At 37.5% G+C, this 17,775-nt stretch overlaps 1 pseudogene; it reads left to right on the top strand.

Moving 5' to 3' along the window:
• Positions 1-5,045: 5,045 nt before the first annotated feature.
• Positions 5,046-13,248, top strand: LOC108984727 (annotated as a pseudogene).
• Positions 13,249-17,775: the final 4,527 nt, after the last annotated feature.

The raw sequence follows: 17,775 nt of genomic DNA, 5'->3' as shown, positions 1-17,775 counted from the left end.
TAAGTTTTACTCAACCTCTCAGAGGTTTTATCCATTTAACACTGTACATAGGTTTCATTTTAGGCCTTTTTATAGGAATATGCAGACTATGCAAAATCCTCTCATCACCGTGAGATAGAGAGGTACCAGCTTTCATTTTTTCTCCTACTTTCCCTATCCAGAATAGAATATCTCTCCAAATTGACTTTATAGAATCCTGAAGACCCACCATGCAGCACTTATATCTTCTTATCCATAATCTCCAAGTGATGATAGTAGGAATTACACCCAAAATTTGTCCACATTGTGAACGACTAGATGCCTTGTGAAACCACATATTAATAATGTCATGCCAACTTTGTCGAGAAAAATATGGCATACCAACAAGCATGGCGCAGCTCCCTTCCATATCTCGCGAGCAAACTCCCCCCCAGCCAGAACATGATTTTGATCTTCATAACACCCATTCACACAACAATCACACTTGGAAACAATAAGAATACCCACCTTAATCAATCGGTCATCGACAGTTAAAGAGGAATTAAAGGCTTTCTAGATTATAACAGAAATATTCTGAGGTAAAGAAGAGTGCCAAACCCAATTGGTCCATTGTAGATTGGAGGACCGAACTCTCAAAATGTCCCATGCACTATGAGTAGAAAACTCACCATCTGGATTACCTTTCCATACTAAAACGTCATCACCAGTTTTGGCAGTGCACAATGTACGCAGGATCACAGCCGCTTGTTGCTCACCAACTAGACTTTGGAGCAACGTCACATCCCAACCAGAATCAATTCTACAATCCTTAACACGAAGAATAGGGAGATTAGAGATGGAAAATTTCTCACAAAGCAGGCCCTCTTCTAACCAATTATCCCTCCAAAAAGAGATATTCCCATCCTTTAGTTTCCATTTAGACTGTTTAAGAACATCCGGCATACAAGACATAATACTTTTCCAAAATCTACTTCCTTTTGTTTTATTGACAATGGAAATATGATTATTATTGATATATTTGCCCCGGAAAAAATTCGACCAAAGGGAATTGTCCTTAATGACTTTCCAATAAACTTTTATATGAAGAGTTTTTTGCACATCCTGGAGATCCTTTATGCCTAGTCCTCCTTTCTGGCAAGGTTTACAAATATTCTTCCAAGAACACCAATGTTTCTTATTTTTTCCGTGGCTAGCACCCTAAAAGAAATTACTCATGCATTTATGAATATTATGAATAACAGAAAGAGGAGCATGAACAATAGATAAAGCATGAATGGGAATACTAGCAAGGACATGCTTAAGTAAAAGAAGCCGATCCCTAGTAGATAAAATTTTTTTTTGCCATCCCCCTACATGGCGACAGATATTACTCACCATATCATCAAGATGAATAGCCTTTAATCTGCTAGCAATAATGGGAGTACCAAGGTATTTAAAAGGCGAAGTGCCTTCAATAAATCCAGTGATGTTAAGAATAGAACGTCTTCGATGAGTAGAAATACTTTTAGAAAAAATAATAGAAGATTTATCTTTACTAACTCTTTGGCCGGACCAATTTTCATAGATGGCTAATATATCATAAATATATTTCATAGACGTTTTATTCCCATTGACAAAAATAACAATGTCACCACCATAAAGAAGATGAGAGATAATAGGCGTACCTCGAGGATGAAAGAATGGAAGAATTTTGTCATCCAGAAAAAATTTCTTAAGCATACGAGATAGAATTTCCTCCACAATAATAAAACGATAGGGAGAGATAGGGTCACCTTGCCACGACCAGCTGGGAAGAAACCTTTGGAAATTCCATTCATCATCACAGAAAACCACGGGGAGCGAACACATTGATTTAAAAGGCCACAAGCCTGTTCCGACAAACCCAACTGTTTAAATGTGTAATAGAAAATCCCAATTGATACTATCATAAGCCTTGGCAATATCAATTTTCAACACCACATTGCCCCCCCGATTAGATTTATTTAAACAGTGAATTATTTCCTAAGTCAAACTAATATTTTCAAAAATACTTCTTCTAGGAATAAAGGCACCTTGCTCCTGAGAGATAAATTTTGAAAGGACAGGAGATAGCCGTTTAACCAAAATCTTGGAACAAACTTTATAAATCACAGTGCACAGGCTAATAGGTCGGAACTTATCAAAGCTTGTTGGGTTATCCACCTTTGGATTTAAAACCAGAGACGTAGCTGAGTAGTACCTTGGAAGAGAGGTACCCTTGAAAAAATCTTGAACAGCATCTACCACATCTTTACTAACAATATCCCAGCAAGATTAAAAAAATCGGACCCAAAACCATCAGGGCCAGGGCTGCTATCAGTCGAAATGGAGAAAAGGGATTCCTATATTTCTTGGATCGAAGGGAGCTTGCAAAAATTGAAATTATCAACCTCAAAGCATCGGATTTAAAAGATGAGACAAATCCGGTAACAGGCCACTTCGTTTAAACGAAAGAAAGTCTGAAAAATAATTAATAGCCTCATTGTGAATATCTTTAGGAGAAGAAAGCCTACGACCATCCCTAAGAGACATCTGATGCACCATAGTATGATTATGGATTTTTAAAGCCCGGAAAATTTGGATATGAGCATCACCATTCTTTAACCACACTTGTTTACATTGTTGGGCTAGCCTGGTGGATTCTCTTTGTTGCCAAATATTTAACTCTAAACGAGAAGTCAATAAATCAATCTCATCATCTTCAGAGTGCCCATGTTGTAAAGACTCCTCTAATGCTTCGATACGTGCCTCTAGCATATTGATATTAACATCAGTTCTACCAAAGTACATTTTATTCCAAGCACTCAAACAACCCTTTGTTTTTTTATAACTTTCTAGCCAATCTAACAAGGCCCTTATCATTAATATCATCTTCATCCCAAGCTTTTTTAACACAGTCAAAGAAAGAATCATGAGAAATTCACATTTGCTGGAATTTAAAAGAAGGAAAACCGTAGCAGTTGAGCACCTAATCCATCCAGATGACCATAGGAGCATGATCTAAATTGGTCTGAGGCAAGTATTGCATGTGAGCATTAGGAAAATCCATAGCTGCATTCGAGTTCAAGAGAGATCTGTCCAATCTAGCCCAGCTTCGGGACAATCCCAGATGACCATTACACCAAAAGAACATATTTCCAGAGTATCCCAGTTCAGATAAACCACCAGAGTCAATAAAAGAATTAAATTCTTCCATAGCTAGTTGCACCCTTGGCCTACCACCTCTTCTTTCCGAATCAACCAGAATGATATTAAAGTCGCCAGAAATCAGCCAAGAAGAACCACTCGGCACATTAGAAGCTAAAGTTGCCCAAAGGTCGCTGCGTTCATGTTGAGTGCAACGTGCATACACAAAGGAAAAGTACAGAAGTTTACCAGACTCAGAGTATTCCACTGTAATATGTTGAGAGCCTCGATAGATAATTTTAACATGAGAAGCGTATTTCCATAAAATCCATAATTTTCCATTTTCAGCTTCATTAGAAATCCCATTAAGAAAACGAATAGAGCGTTGTAGACTCCACATTTGACTATCTGAAATGAAAGGCTCCGCAATAGCAATGATTCCAGGTTTAAACTTTCGGATCAACTTACACAGTTGCATTTTAGAGGTCCCTAGACCTCGCAAGTTCCAATAAAGAAGAGAACTTATCATAGATTGAGTTTGAGAGGCCTGCTTCAGGACCTATTGGAGCTCCTTATTATCACAACGTAGCCATCTTTTGATTTTATCTCATTATCCGAGGCATAATTTTGTCTTTACACATATGTTCCAGTTATATCATCTATTTCATTATTGGATCCCATGCATGGATCTTGTACATCATCCAACTCTAAAGCATTTCCGGAAATAACAACCTCTGGCACAACTTCTTCATCTCACAAATTCATGTCACCATCAACCTCTGTTCTTGCTGCCATAGCACCCCGCTTCACATTTCTCTCAGAAGGACTGTTTTCTGGATTGAAGAGAGAATCAGAGCCAGTCCCATTGTGGTCCTCACGAACCTCTTGTATGATAGAAAACACTGGTACCTCTAGGCCAACATATTGCACAATAGCTTCAGTAAGCTCTTGCACCCGATCATTCGTAAGCAAAGTTCTGTCCCCCATGTTATTATCACTAGCAAGATTATCTCCAGCTTGTCGCGACCCAGCCAAGACCCCGGATGATTCAATAGAAGACATGTTAGCATTACCAATAGAAGATTGATTTTCCAAAACCTCATTCCTTAAAACAAGAGCACTGGCTTCACCATTTTGAAAATTAATATCCATCTCTAACCCCTCCTCGACTTCCTCAATTATTATAGAGTGCTCCTGCAGCAGGTTATTCACCTTTTCTTTTCCCTTTTCACTGATTTCATGTAAAGCCTTCACCGACGCATCATTAGACTCCTTAATTTCCTTCTGCACCCATCGTTTCTCATCCTTAGCGCCTTCCAGCACAGAGGCCCCACCTTTTTTCTGCTTTCCTTTACATTTCACAATATTATGGCCTTGGACTTGACATGACAACAAAAAGCTGGGAGATTCTCATAAATCACATGTTGTAATCTACTACCAGGCTGATGCGGCACTCCATCCGGAAAGATTCAATTGGGGCAATAGCAGCATCCATTTCAGCACAGACACGGGCTCCATCAGTACGTGTTACACGACGCGTGCAATTATTGCGTTGTATGTATTTTCCAATTGGCATGCTGATATTATTAAGGAATGATTCATGATAGTAATTCCGAGGGAGATTAGGTAAGAAAATCCATATCGGGACCAATGACGATTCCTTTTCTTCTGTATACTCTGGAGACCAGTGAAACATACGAAAAGGGATACCATTAACATCACATATTTCCCTAGAAAATGCCTTCTTGAAATCCAACTCGTTAGAAAATCTAAGAAAGATAGATCTCGGCTTAGGCATAGCAGACACCACGGGTTGAGAAGCCAATCCCGAACTGCTTCGAATAACCGATCGAATCCTATCCAGAGAGGGGCGTTGTCTCAGAAATTTGAGAAACAAGGAGAATGTAAATAGAGAAGCAGAAATGAAGCCCGTTAGCTCTTCAGTGCTTCTTCCAATTGTTATTACTCTTCTTTTCTCATTTTTATGGGCAACTTCAGCCCACACCCATGAAGACTTCCTTCAATGCCTGACCCTTCATGCTGGAACTCCACCTCCTCAATTTCTCAAGTCATTTACACCCCTGCCAATTCCTCATATTCATCTGTATGGGAATTCTCCATACAAAATCCAAGAATCTCAACACTAGCATCCCCGAAACCTCTAGTCATTATTACGCCATTGCATGTCTCCCAAATTCAAGCAACCATTAAGGGCAGGTTTGGGACATAAGACAAAATACAAAATTCTCATCTCATCTCATCTCATCATTACACTTTTTTCAAATCTCCATATAAAATATAATAAACAATTCAACTTTTTAAAATCTCAATACACATTTTTCAAATCCCAAAATAATAATAATATTAAAACATAATATTTTAATCACTAAAACAAAACACAAAATTATTATCTCACCTTCCAAACTTGCCCTAAGTGTTCCCAAAAACATGGCATGCAAATAAGAGTTAGAAGCAGAGGTCATGATTATGAGGGCCTTTCTTATGTTTCTCATGTTCCATTTGTCATAATCGATCTGATAAAATTTCATTCAATCAATGTTGATGTAGAGAATGGCACTGCATGGGTTGAAATCGGTGCCATTATCGGTGAAGTATACTATAGGTCGATTGCAGAGAAAAGTAGGAACTTTGGCTTTCCTGCGAGAGTTTGCTCGACTGTGGGTGTTGGTGGACACTTCAGTGGTGGAGGGTACGGCACCTTGTTGCACAAATATGGTCTTGCTGCAGATAATATTGTTGATGCCCAAATGATTGATGTTAAGGGCAAAATTCTTGACAGAGAATCCATGGGAGAAGATCTATTTTGGGCCATTCGTGGAGGTGGAGGGGCTAGCTTTGGAGTCATTGTTGCATGGAAAATTGAGTTGGTTCATGTTCCATCAACTGTGACTGTTTTCACAGTTAATAGGAAGTTGGAACAAAATGCAACCAACCTTGTTCATCAGTGGCAATATGTTGCAGACAAGCTTGATGAAGACCTATTCATTCGCGTCATCTTAAGTGCTGCCAATTCTAGTCAAGAAGGGAGGAGAACAATACAAGCTTGATCGAAGAAGTGTGAAGTGAGTCGTGGACAGCGGTTTCGTGAGGATATCAGCTATTTGGTCTTTGCTGGAAACAAATGCAACATGCAGTGATTTAGCAGCAACTCTTTCACAGACAAAATGATAGTCCAATTCAACATACTTTGTCCTAGAATGCAGTACCGTATTCATTGACAGATATGTGGCCCCAATGTTGTCACACCATAGAGTGGGAGGTTCCGAGAGATCAATGTAAGTTCTTGTAAAAGTGACTGCAACCAAAGAATCTAACAAGTAGTATTAGCAACTGATTTGTACTCAGCTTCGGTAGAAGACCGTGTGACACTCCGTGTTTTAGTGTATTTTTAATTGAAAGATTATTTTTATTAATTTAAATATTAGTTTTCTTGTTTTAAGATTATTGGATTTTTCGTTGGTTTAATTTTATGATTTTTCATTTGTGAAAATTATTTTGATATGTTTTCTTAATATTAATTATTGTTATATAATTAAATTGCTCTTCATTTTAAATTAATTTATTGTTTGATTTAATTATTTTATTTTCATTTAATCACTACGTTTAAATTATTTTATTTGACTTGCTGTTTTGAAATCTTTTTTTTTGGATCATTTTTCTGACCTAAGATGTGAGGATTGGACCTCAGTTCTTTCTCTCACTTTTTTTTTTCTTTTCCTCTTTTTCTGTTCTTCTTCTTTTCTTTTTCTCATTTTCTTTTTTACTCTGTCTCTCTTCTCCCACGCGATTTCCTTTCTTTCCCTCGTCCGTTGCGTCGTCCTCTACCCAGTGCCGTCGTACGCCGTCGTGGTCATCATCGCTAATCTCCTCCACGCACTACATCAAGCCGTGGCACCTCTTGTGTTCGCGCGCCGCCGTCGCGCCACCATTGGCCACCATTTTTTCACATCACTGGCTACCTCCCAGTTACCTAACCCACCCATCCTCAGCTCCAATCCACCACCGGTGAAGCCCATCAAACTCCATTTCCATTTTGGACTTTTTGGACTTCAGCCGCCCTCTACGCTGCCACCCACGGCCAACCACCACCACCATTAGCTTCACCAATATCCCTAAGCTCTTCTCTTGTAATCTCAAGTCTTCGTTTATCTCTGTTCAAAATCTTGCATTTTGAGACCCACGGCCATAGTGCATTTTGCACTGTTACGTTGTTGTGCCTCCACTTCTAGCACCTCTATGATCCTTCAAAAATTATAGTATAACACTGTAAGTATTTTTCCAAAGAACGTTCATGATTTAAATGTATTTTTGCACTAACTCATTTTTATTGTGATGTGGTTGGTTGTGCTGGACTGAGTCCGAGGAGTAAGGAGGTCGGATGGATTGGAGAATGGCGTTGTTGTGTGTTGTTATTTGTTGGTTGTTGGATATTGTGTCGTTTCATGTACATTACATACTTGCATACATGTTCATGTTTGTAAACGAAAACTGTGTTTTCGCATGATTGCATACATGTTCATGTGTATTTTATGAAAGCTGGGTTTTCATGTGAGAAATGGATTTCGGGTGCGTGTGTATCACGACCCCAAGCCGAGATGGGGCATCATCTCTGTGGAGCTCCTCTGGTCACTCGGGGGCGGAATATACTGGGTGACATCCCTGGGTTGTCGCTCGGCGACAACGGGATTGGACGTGACGGTAACGCTCTCGTGCCGACTCTGTGGCCCCTCTGCTGGCGGGGCTAGAGGATGCTTGGCCACGAACGCGCTGGGTGTGGAACTGGGCATCGCTTGCTACGAAGTCACTCGCACGATCGTTACCCGTGGTGTGACGAAGGGAGTCAGGGTGTGCGGATGATCCCTAGGGGAGATCATGGTGCATACAGTTGAAATGGAATATTGGGCTATTTTATGAGAAAATAGTGTGTGTTGGATAAAATGATTTTATGTGAACCATTTTCTGGAAAAATGATGGATTATTGTTTTGGGCCATTTTCAAGAAAAATGGCGGGAAATGTTTTTATGGATATGTTTTGAGTCAAATCGGATTTTGGCGTTCGTTGAAAAATATTCATTTTTGGAAAAAATGATGTTTTGGGCATAGTGCATATTTCATCATATGCATGCATAATTGTTGGATGCATTAATGCATTTTTATTCTCGAGGGTTTTTTGGATTATACTTACCTGCGGTACAGTTTATGGTAATGTAGATTTCGATGCAGATGATGCTAAAGGTGAGCTTGAGGATTTGGCTCTGCCAGAGGAGTGATATGGGATCACTCGTATTTGTATTTAGCCTTATATTATATTTTATTTTGGGATAAGTGTATAACTTCTTTTCAAACGTTTTACTCATGTAAATTTGTATTAAAAATTCTAGTACTTAGTTGACTTACTTAAATTATCCACTGCGTTGTTCATTGTACACTGTTGCATGTACACACACTTGGCACTATCGTTGGAATGCGTGACCGTGTTGTCATCAACCGGGTGTCTCGATTCTCAAGTTTCCATACATGGGGGTCGGGGGCGCCACAGACACCCAGCCAATGAAATTAAATGATTTTCAAGATAAATACAAAAACTTGCAGTGGACCGTCTGTCATCAGGACACCTAGGCCAATCAGCATCAGAAAATGCAGTTAGTTTAGTAGAAGAGGATGAAGAGAAACTTAAGCCAAGTTGACGTGTATTATTAAGATACCGAGTAATATGTTTAACAGCTGACCAATGTGGAAGACGAGGATTATGCATGAATTGATAGAGAAGGTATACAGCAAAAGAAATATCAGGAAGAGTGAAGGCAATATATTGAAGAATCCCTACAACACTACGATACAATTGTGGGTTCTCATATGTACAACCATCCAAAGTAGTGAGTTTTTCCGAACTATACATGGGCGTAGAGACTGCCTTACAGTTGTGCACATTATTTCTTTTGAGTAAATCAGTAATGTATTTGGTCTGAGACAAAAATAAACCCAAGAACGTCCTATGAACTTCAATACCCATAAAATAATGTAATAAACCAAGATCCTTGACTGGAAAATATTTACTCAAGCTAGCAATAAATTGCAAAATCAGTAGAGGACTCAAACAAGTGACAAGTATATCATCTACATATATCAAGAGATAAATGCAATCAGAGCCAGTGCGGAAGATAAATAACGAGGCTCTAGGAGCCTGTTTCAAACCATAGATAGACTTGTTTAACTTATAGACATGAAGAGGAAAATCTGGATTCACAAACAGAGGGGCTGTTTCATGTACACTGCTTCCTCAAGATCTCTATACAAGAATGCGTTTTGTATGTCTAGTTGGTGAAGAGCCCACTGAGAGGAAACAACAACTGAGAGAAGTAGCCTGATGGTAGTGGGTTTAACCACTAGACTGAACGTCTCAGAGTAATCAATACCCTGTTGTTGATGAAATCCTTGAGCCACAAGCCTGGCCTTACACCGCTCAATGGTCCCATCGGCATGACGTTTTGTTTTCAAAATCCATTTTGAGCCAAGCAGATTATAAGAAATGGATGGAGGAACAAGATGCCACGTTCGGTTTTGAAGCAAAGCATCTATTTCAGTGGCCATGGCAGATCGCCACTCATGGTATTTAGAGGCTTCAGTGAATGACGTGGGTTCCTCTGGAACTAAAGGAATAGAGGATGACTCAGTGAGAGAAATTGTCGGCTTGGGTGGAGGCCATGGAATGGTCCCATCCGTGCACTGACGAGGATGAAGAGAGTGGGTCTTTGTTTGAGTCACCATGCCTGATTGAGAGGTGAGGACGAAGGCTCTGTTTCTGGAATGGGAGATTTGTTGGCGGCGGATGGAATGTTTGATGTAGAGGAGATGACTGATGGAGATGTTGAAGCCCTAGGTGATGGTTGAGAGATCATTGAGTCTGAAATAGTTGTTGTTGAAGGAGTATGGGCTAAGTGAGGAGTTGTGGGCTCAAATATTGATTATGGGTAGAAGTCGTGGTTCGGATCGTGAGTGGGCTAAGAGAGATATGAGATGCAGGTCCAATAGAGTCAGATGGAGAGAGAGACGTTGATGAAGATTTTGGTGTGGGCATAGAATCAAGTTTAGGCTGTTGAGAGAAGCGAAAGATAGTCTCATTAAAAATGACGTCCCTGGAAATAAAAGTGCGGCCCAAATCTATGTGGAGATAGAGATAACCTTTGTGAGTTGGACTTTAACCCATGAACACACATTCTTTAGACATGTAGTCCATTTTATGAGTGTTAAAGGGCCGTAAATTAGGCCAACAAGCACATCCAAAAACTTTTAAAAATGAGTATTCTGGGACTTGACCCATTAAAATCTAGAATGGAGATTGATTTTGAAGTAGTGGAGTGGGCATGCGGTTTATTAAGTAAGTGGCAGTGAGAAAAGCCTTAGCCCAATAAGTGTGAGGAATTGATGCATGAGAGAGTAAGGCAAGACCCATCTCCATAATGTGACGGTGACGACGTTCCACACTCCCATTTTGTTGATGAGAGTATGGACAGATAATGCGATGAGAAGTTCCAAAATTATGAAAAATGGATTGAAGGGGGCGAAATTCACCCCCTCCATCTATTTGGACCAAAATAATATTGTAGGGAAATTGATTTCACACAAATTGAATAAAAGCAGTAACAAGAGAGGAGACATTGGACTTTAATTGCATTGGAAAATACCAAATAAACTTTGAGTAATCATCTACAATAGAAAGAAAATAACGAGATCCTTTTGTGGACAAGGTAGACGCAAGACCCCATACATCAAAAAACAATAGCTGAAAAGGATAGCTGGATCAGCTTGGTGACGAATGAGGAGGTAGTGAGTGTGCTTTGGCCGAAGTGCATGCAGAACAATGTTGAAGAGAAGTTGACGTGCTGAGAGGTAGAGAATATTGACATAGGATGAGAGATGTTGTGCGAGGACAGGGATAGCCCAACCTAGAGTGCCAGAGCTGAGCGGTTGTACGAAGACCAACATAAGCTTGAGGAGAAATGGAAGACTAGGTGGTGTAGGCTCTGCATCCGTCCAAAGCACATACAAACCGTTCTCAACATGGCACTGAAGAAGCACTGCCTGGGTGCATGAATCCTTCACATAGAAAAAAGAAGAGTGAAATTCAAAATAGACATTATTATCTTGATAGAATTGACGAACAGAAAGTAGATTACGAGATATTGGAAGGAACATGTAAAAGATTATGTAAGAGAAATTGGCCAGTGTTTGAAGAAAATTGAGTCGAGCCTGTGTTGTGAATAGGAAGACTGGAACCATCACCAATGCTCACTGTTTAAGGGCCCTGATAAGTAGACGAGTCCAAATTGAGGTTCTGTAATTCAGATGTAAAATGATGTGAAGCAGTTGAATCTAGAAACCAAGTATTCATGTGAGAGGGATCTGGAGTAATGGTCGTATAATTAGCCGTGAGTGATTGAGGTGGAGGAGATTGATAGCACTGATCAAAACGATAGTAACATGTAACTACAGTATGACCCCCTTTTTGACACACTTGATAGACAAATCTGTTGTAGAAAGGAGAAAAGGGAGGTCGGGGTCCAGGAAGAATTCCACGTCCATTATGACGTCCACGACCATGACCACGAGAAAAGTTGTTACAGTCACGTGAGAAATTAAAGTGACTTGATGGTGGTGTTTTGACAGTGGAATTAGCTGTGATGGAGGTGACAGATAAGAGAGTGTTGGTTTGATGAGAAAGACAAGACTCATAGTTAAAGAGATAGCTATAGATCTGGATTGAAGAGTGAGAGTCAGGTCATGTTGTGAGAGAGGTGACCAAAGAGTCATAATCTGTGCCTAGACCAGCTAAAATAATGATGGAGATTTCAGAATCAGCTAAGGGATGGCCCGCAGCATTTAGAGTAGCCGCAAGAGGTTTTACTTTGTTGTAATAATCGGTGATTGAGTCAAATCCCTTTTTTATAGTAACGAGTTGGAATTTTGTTTTGAGTAAGGTGAGTGGAAGATTTTGCTGCAAAAAGATCAATGAGAGTTTTCCAGATCTCAGATGCAGTAGAACAATCTATAACTTGGGCTAAGACCAAATCAGATAAGGAAGAGTTAATGGCCGAAATCACCAAGTGATCTTGATGAAGCCATTGAAGATAGGCAGGATTAGGAAGATCATCAATGGTAGCAGGCGGCATGAGAAGAGAACCATCAACATGTCCGAAGACTTGATGCCCCTTCAAATACGGCACCATTTGCGCCTTCCAAAGAAGAAAATTTTCAATGGTGAGTTGTATTGTTACAAAATGACTTGCAGAGTTAAGAAGGGAGGGAGAGTTAGAAGCATTGGTTGATTTTGATGGAGCCATGACTGTAAATCTGTAAGACGAAGAGAAAAGAGAAAAGAAACAAATAAAAATGTATAAAGGACGCGGGTCTGTTAAGCTCGTGATACCATGATAAAACAGAGAAGGAAATGCACGCCAAGTGCTTGTGGAAAAGTTCCTTAGAACAGCTTTTGTATTCCTAGATATTTTCACCCACAGTGCTCTGTACAGAAGTGACTATTTATAGAATATGTATATAACATAATTGAATTGAATGACCACAAATATTGTGACACCTAGCAAGTCTATTTATTCTCACTGCTACAATGTGATTTGGCAAAGCTATTCTCCAATGCTCTAGAATGTTCATGCTTTTCTGAAGGTAATGTATATGCCTTATTAATCCTGAGTCCGTATGGGGGAAGAATGAGTGAAATCTCGGAATCTGCAATTCCTTTCCCACATAGAGTTGGTAACATCTACAAAATCCAACACTTGGTGTAATGGGTAGAAGAAGTCCAGAATTGCGGCATCCGAGAGGCATATAAGTTGGATTAGAAGGCTTTACAATTACATGGCTGCCTATGTTTCAAAATCTCCAAGAGCGGCATACATCAATTATAGGGACCTTGACATAGGAACAAATAGTAAGGAAGGCAACACAAGCTATAGACGGGCAAGTATATGGGGTACTAAATATTTCAAGAGCAACTTTAACAGGTTGGTTCATGTGAAAACCATTGTCGATCCCACTAATTTCTTCAGGAATGAACAAAGCAATATCCCGGCTCTTTCATCCTGGTGAGAGGTGATTTTAATTACAGAAGATATTCTACTCAACAATAAATCCTCTCTCTCTCGTTTTACCTATTATTCCATGTAATAAGCACATATCATAAAGGCCATATATATCGATATTTTATGTGCATTGTAAAATAAAATGGTTTCCACAAATTGAGGCATATATTCATGTCTATTGAATATATTTCTATGGATAAATTAATTGCGATTAAAATAAATGATTTGGTGGCTTATTTGATATATACAAAAATAATTTTAGATAAAAATCCGAGCTCTGTATATCTATACTTGAGGGTATTTTACCATCTAGAATTCTAAAAGTACTGTCAATTAAAATATATTAATTAAGTAACTTCTACTTCGGCCTCGTTTGTTTTTACAATTCCTATCAACTGATCTCATTTAATCATTACAACTTTATCAAATTTCTACACTATAAAATATACAATTCAATTTTTTCAAATCTAAAAAAATAAATAATATTAAACAAATATATTCTAATAATATTTTATTCAAATTTTAACTTTAATCTCAATTCATCTCATCTGCGAAAACAAATGAGACCTTAAAGAAAATGTTGTACAAGAACTAGTTTAGAATTAATAAAGTCCTTAAGTAGAATCTAAACGAGCATTTGTAACAGACTATTTGCAACTAGAATAACTATTTGCTACGAATACAAACTCATTTTAGTAGGAAATAGTTACTTTCATAGGAAATAGCTAACCATAAATAAGTAATTTTCTTGTAGTGAATATTATTGATATTATATCTGCACGCATATATATGCGGGTTTGTGTGACTATCCATATCATGTATATATGTATGCATATATATCTCCTTATAATTAAAAGCATCTATCGCCCAATGAACAATATGAACAGTAATTAACAGTATTCTTATTTTACACTTTTCTTCTTTGTCCCTCTCTACATCGTCACAACAATATTCTTCTCAAAATACCACAAAATCACCACAGCAGATCATCACAAAATCACCACACAAAATCATCACAACAGATCACAAAATCACAACAAGCAAGACCAAACTCACCGTAAATTTTTCTGGTTAATTTTCAGAGATATATATACATATATATATTTATGAGACATGCATCATGTTCATGGAGATCATACAAAAACAATATTTATTTTCTGACATGATCATGATTATCATGTTCAAATCTTTCTCATTATTTATATCAATTATATTTTGGATCCGTTGGTTTAACATAATTTGGTTATGAATACATGAGCGAGACTCAATTGCCAATTAATTAATTATGCGATTTTAAAAAGGAAGTCTTTGAAAAATATTTCCGGTCATAAGCTGCTAGCGCTATTAATATTAATGCTTCCGTTTTCAGCAGTTTTGACATTGCATGCAGGGAAAAGAATTAAAAGGGAGGAGAAGAAGAAGATGATCACGGATCATTATTGTCAAAATTTTCCGTTGTGAATGGGTATCTTGCTATTTAATTAAAGTTAGGTGGGTTAATATTTTATATAAAAAATCTGATTTTTAAAATCCTCTATAATTCTTAGGGTATTTTATTATCTAGAATTTTTTAAACTTAAACCAGCTAGCAAATTCAAATTAAATTATTACTTTAAAATATCCAAATTTGAATATGACCATAATTAGAACAATCTTCATAAAAAAATCATCAAAACCATGACTCATTCTTTGTTTCCCTTTGTTCATTATATAGTAAAAAGGTATCCCGTGTAATGCCCGTACCCGGAAAAGTCATTATTGATGGTCCAAGACCATACATATTAATACATATAACTGTTATTTATTTTCTGAATAGGTAGTGGTAGATTGGTTGAAAATAACATAACCATACTTAGCAATAAAACACTAGGAAAAGCCCACATGTGGCGAAGATTTTTTATTGCCTTCGGAAAAATGAGAAGTCCCACCCCTATTAACATAGGAATTATAACTAGAATGAAAGGTATGATCCATGAATGGTATGTATATTCCATAAAAATAAATAAAAATATTTTATTTTTAGTTAATTGTTTTTGATTCATCAGCTCTTATTTTTATTAAAGGAGTCAGTTAAAAAAAAAAAGCTAAAATAAGATATGTAAAACTAAAATAAATATTTTATTTATATTCTTGATTATTCTAATTTTTCTTTCCAAATACTTCAAACAAAAAAATATTTCAAATCAAGAAGTTAGAATTGGTCAAATGAGATGATCAAGTTACCATTGTTCCGTCAGAATTTGTTCAATTATGGATTGTTCTAGAATAAACTAAAATCCAAAATTACTTTTCATAACATTAACATCTATGCTAGTTCAGTATCCATCGAAGAACATAACCTTAAACCAAAAGAAGTATTGTACCAAGTGAGGATTTGAAGGGTTCTCAAGTACTACCATTGAAGCAATATCCAACTCATCCATAGCACAGGACTAGACCATGAGCCCCATCATCAGCAATATCAAACACCATCTACTCCTTTTCAAAGAATGGAAGGCAAGAAAAATTCATCGTTCAAAGTATCGATGCGTGCAATGGACAACGGTGACGCAAACCTTTGAGAATATTCCTCAAATCCTATTACCACCTTCTTTGTTGCGGGAAAGACCCACCTTCTCTCTATCTATATAGTTTAATCACTACTGTTTATTTACTTTTGGTGTACTTTGGTTTTTAATATATAATAGCAGTCAACTTGTTCAAAAAAAAAAAAAAAAGGTGAGGACTTTGGCCTCAGAATTTCTAAATTTCTAACCAAAAAAGCATACGTAACCTTGAAATTTATAATTGGAACACTTGACTAAGTGAGGATTTGAACCTAAATTATGCTTGAATGCCTAACCCCGAAACTTTTCACAATTAGCACTCTAAAACATGACCTCACAAACATGTTTAGTTGCTAATCTCACTTTAAAATATCCAAATTTGAATATGACCATAATTAGAACAATCTTTATAAAAAAATCATCAAAACCATGACTCATTCTTTGTTTCCCTTTGTTCATTACAACCTAGCACTACATGGCAAGCAAAGGTTTTGGTATACTCATGACCAAAATTAATCCAACAATTGTTAAAATCAAGCATTTACATCGAGCTAAAATATACATGGAAAGGGAAACCATTTAATAAAAAAAAAATCTAGCCTTTGCCAAAACATGAGTATTGCAAAACTTTGCGAACTATCTTCTATATATTTTCATGATCCTCTAATACAAACTTATAATCATAGGGCACTCTGTAATTACTCAAGTACAAGCAACAATACTCCCATCGGGAATCGTTACCACTATTAATTTTGAAGAAACATTTCGGTTCGCGAACTACATATTTGTACAAATGTTGTAAACATAAGAGACTGTGGTATGCCCTAATCAAACAGTGCACAAGCTGTAAACATCAATAGCTTGACATTATCTCACATTGACAACACTGAAATACTACTATTAACCATAGTTAAACTAATCTTAACTAAGCTCAAAGCTCAAAGACATAAACATCTAGAGAATTTCCAGTGATAACTCGAACTTCTTTTGTCTCTAAAGTGTAGGTTCTACATCTCCTGGAGTGACTGCATACATCAAGCTAGTACTTGGGGTCTTGGATTTGGTTTGCTATCAATGTTGGGGTAGTTCCACTTCCTTGAGCATTATTGGGGTAGTCTCTAATCATTTGGTTTGGCTGACTATACTTGAAATAGTCCCCTATAGCGAGTATGCATTTGCCCCATGTTTTCTACCACACTTCCCATATATGAGTAGTAGAGTTGGCATTTGTCCCCCAATCACGATGCCCTTTTCTTTTATTAGCTCCGGTTATCATTCTCTTATATTTTTTGCTTACACCTGCAACATATGTGAAAGCACTATTTCTCTTTGAATTAATTTGGGTAGTTACGCCCATCTGCTCGGCTTCGGCAATTGCTATCACATTAACTAGCTCTTGATAATTTTCAATTCAGAAACAAGCCACCTGGCTGCGGATCCTCGACTGCAAGCCCCTTGAAATTTTTGTTCCTTCATATTCGCTGTGCCAATCAAATGAGGCGCGAATCTTTCAAGCTCCATAAATCTGGCAATATATTGCTCGACCGACATGTTCCCTTGGATTAATGACATGAATTCCTATGCCTTCTATTGTTTAAGAATATTACGAATTGTAGAAATAACTTGAATGAATAACAATGTTAGAACAATTGAATTGCATTTAAAAAAATAAAGGTAACAACATAAGAGATCATTTGAGAACTCCCTCCAACTCCAAGTCACATCATAAAACTTGAAAACAAAAGGTAAAAAAATGAGGATATGAATGATATGATATCTCAAAAAGAAAAGAATGTCAATTAAGAAAAAAAATAACATGAGTACAAACTATAAATAATTAATTAAAAAACTAATGGTGTATAAAATTCGAACTACCAATACTGCGGCCAATGTAGATTGAGACGCAATCTCTTTTCCTGAAGCTTTCCATACAACATTGAAATCACAATCTAGTTTGGGGTTTCAATTGTGAAACCTCAAAATAGATT

Source organism: Juglans regia, chromosome 3 (genome assembly GCF_001411555.2).
Source record: "Juglans regia cultivar Chandler chromosome 3, Walnut 2.0, whole genome shotgun sequence".
Taxonomy (NCBI): Eukaryota; Viridiplantae; Streptophyta; class Magnoliopsida; order Fagales; family Juglandaceae; genus Juglans; species Juglans regia.
Note: the sequence above shows the minus strand (reverse complement) of the source record. Positions and strands in the feature narration are given on the sequence as shown.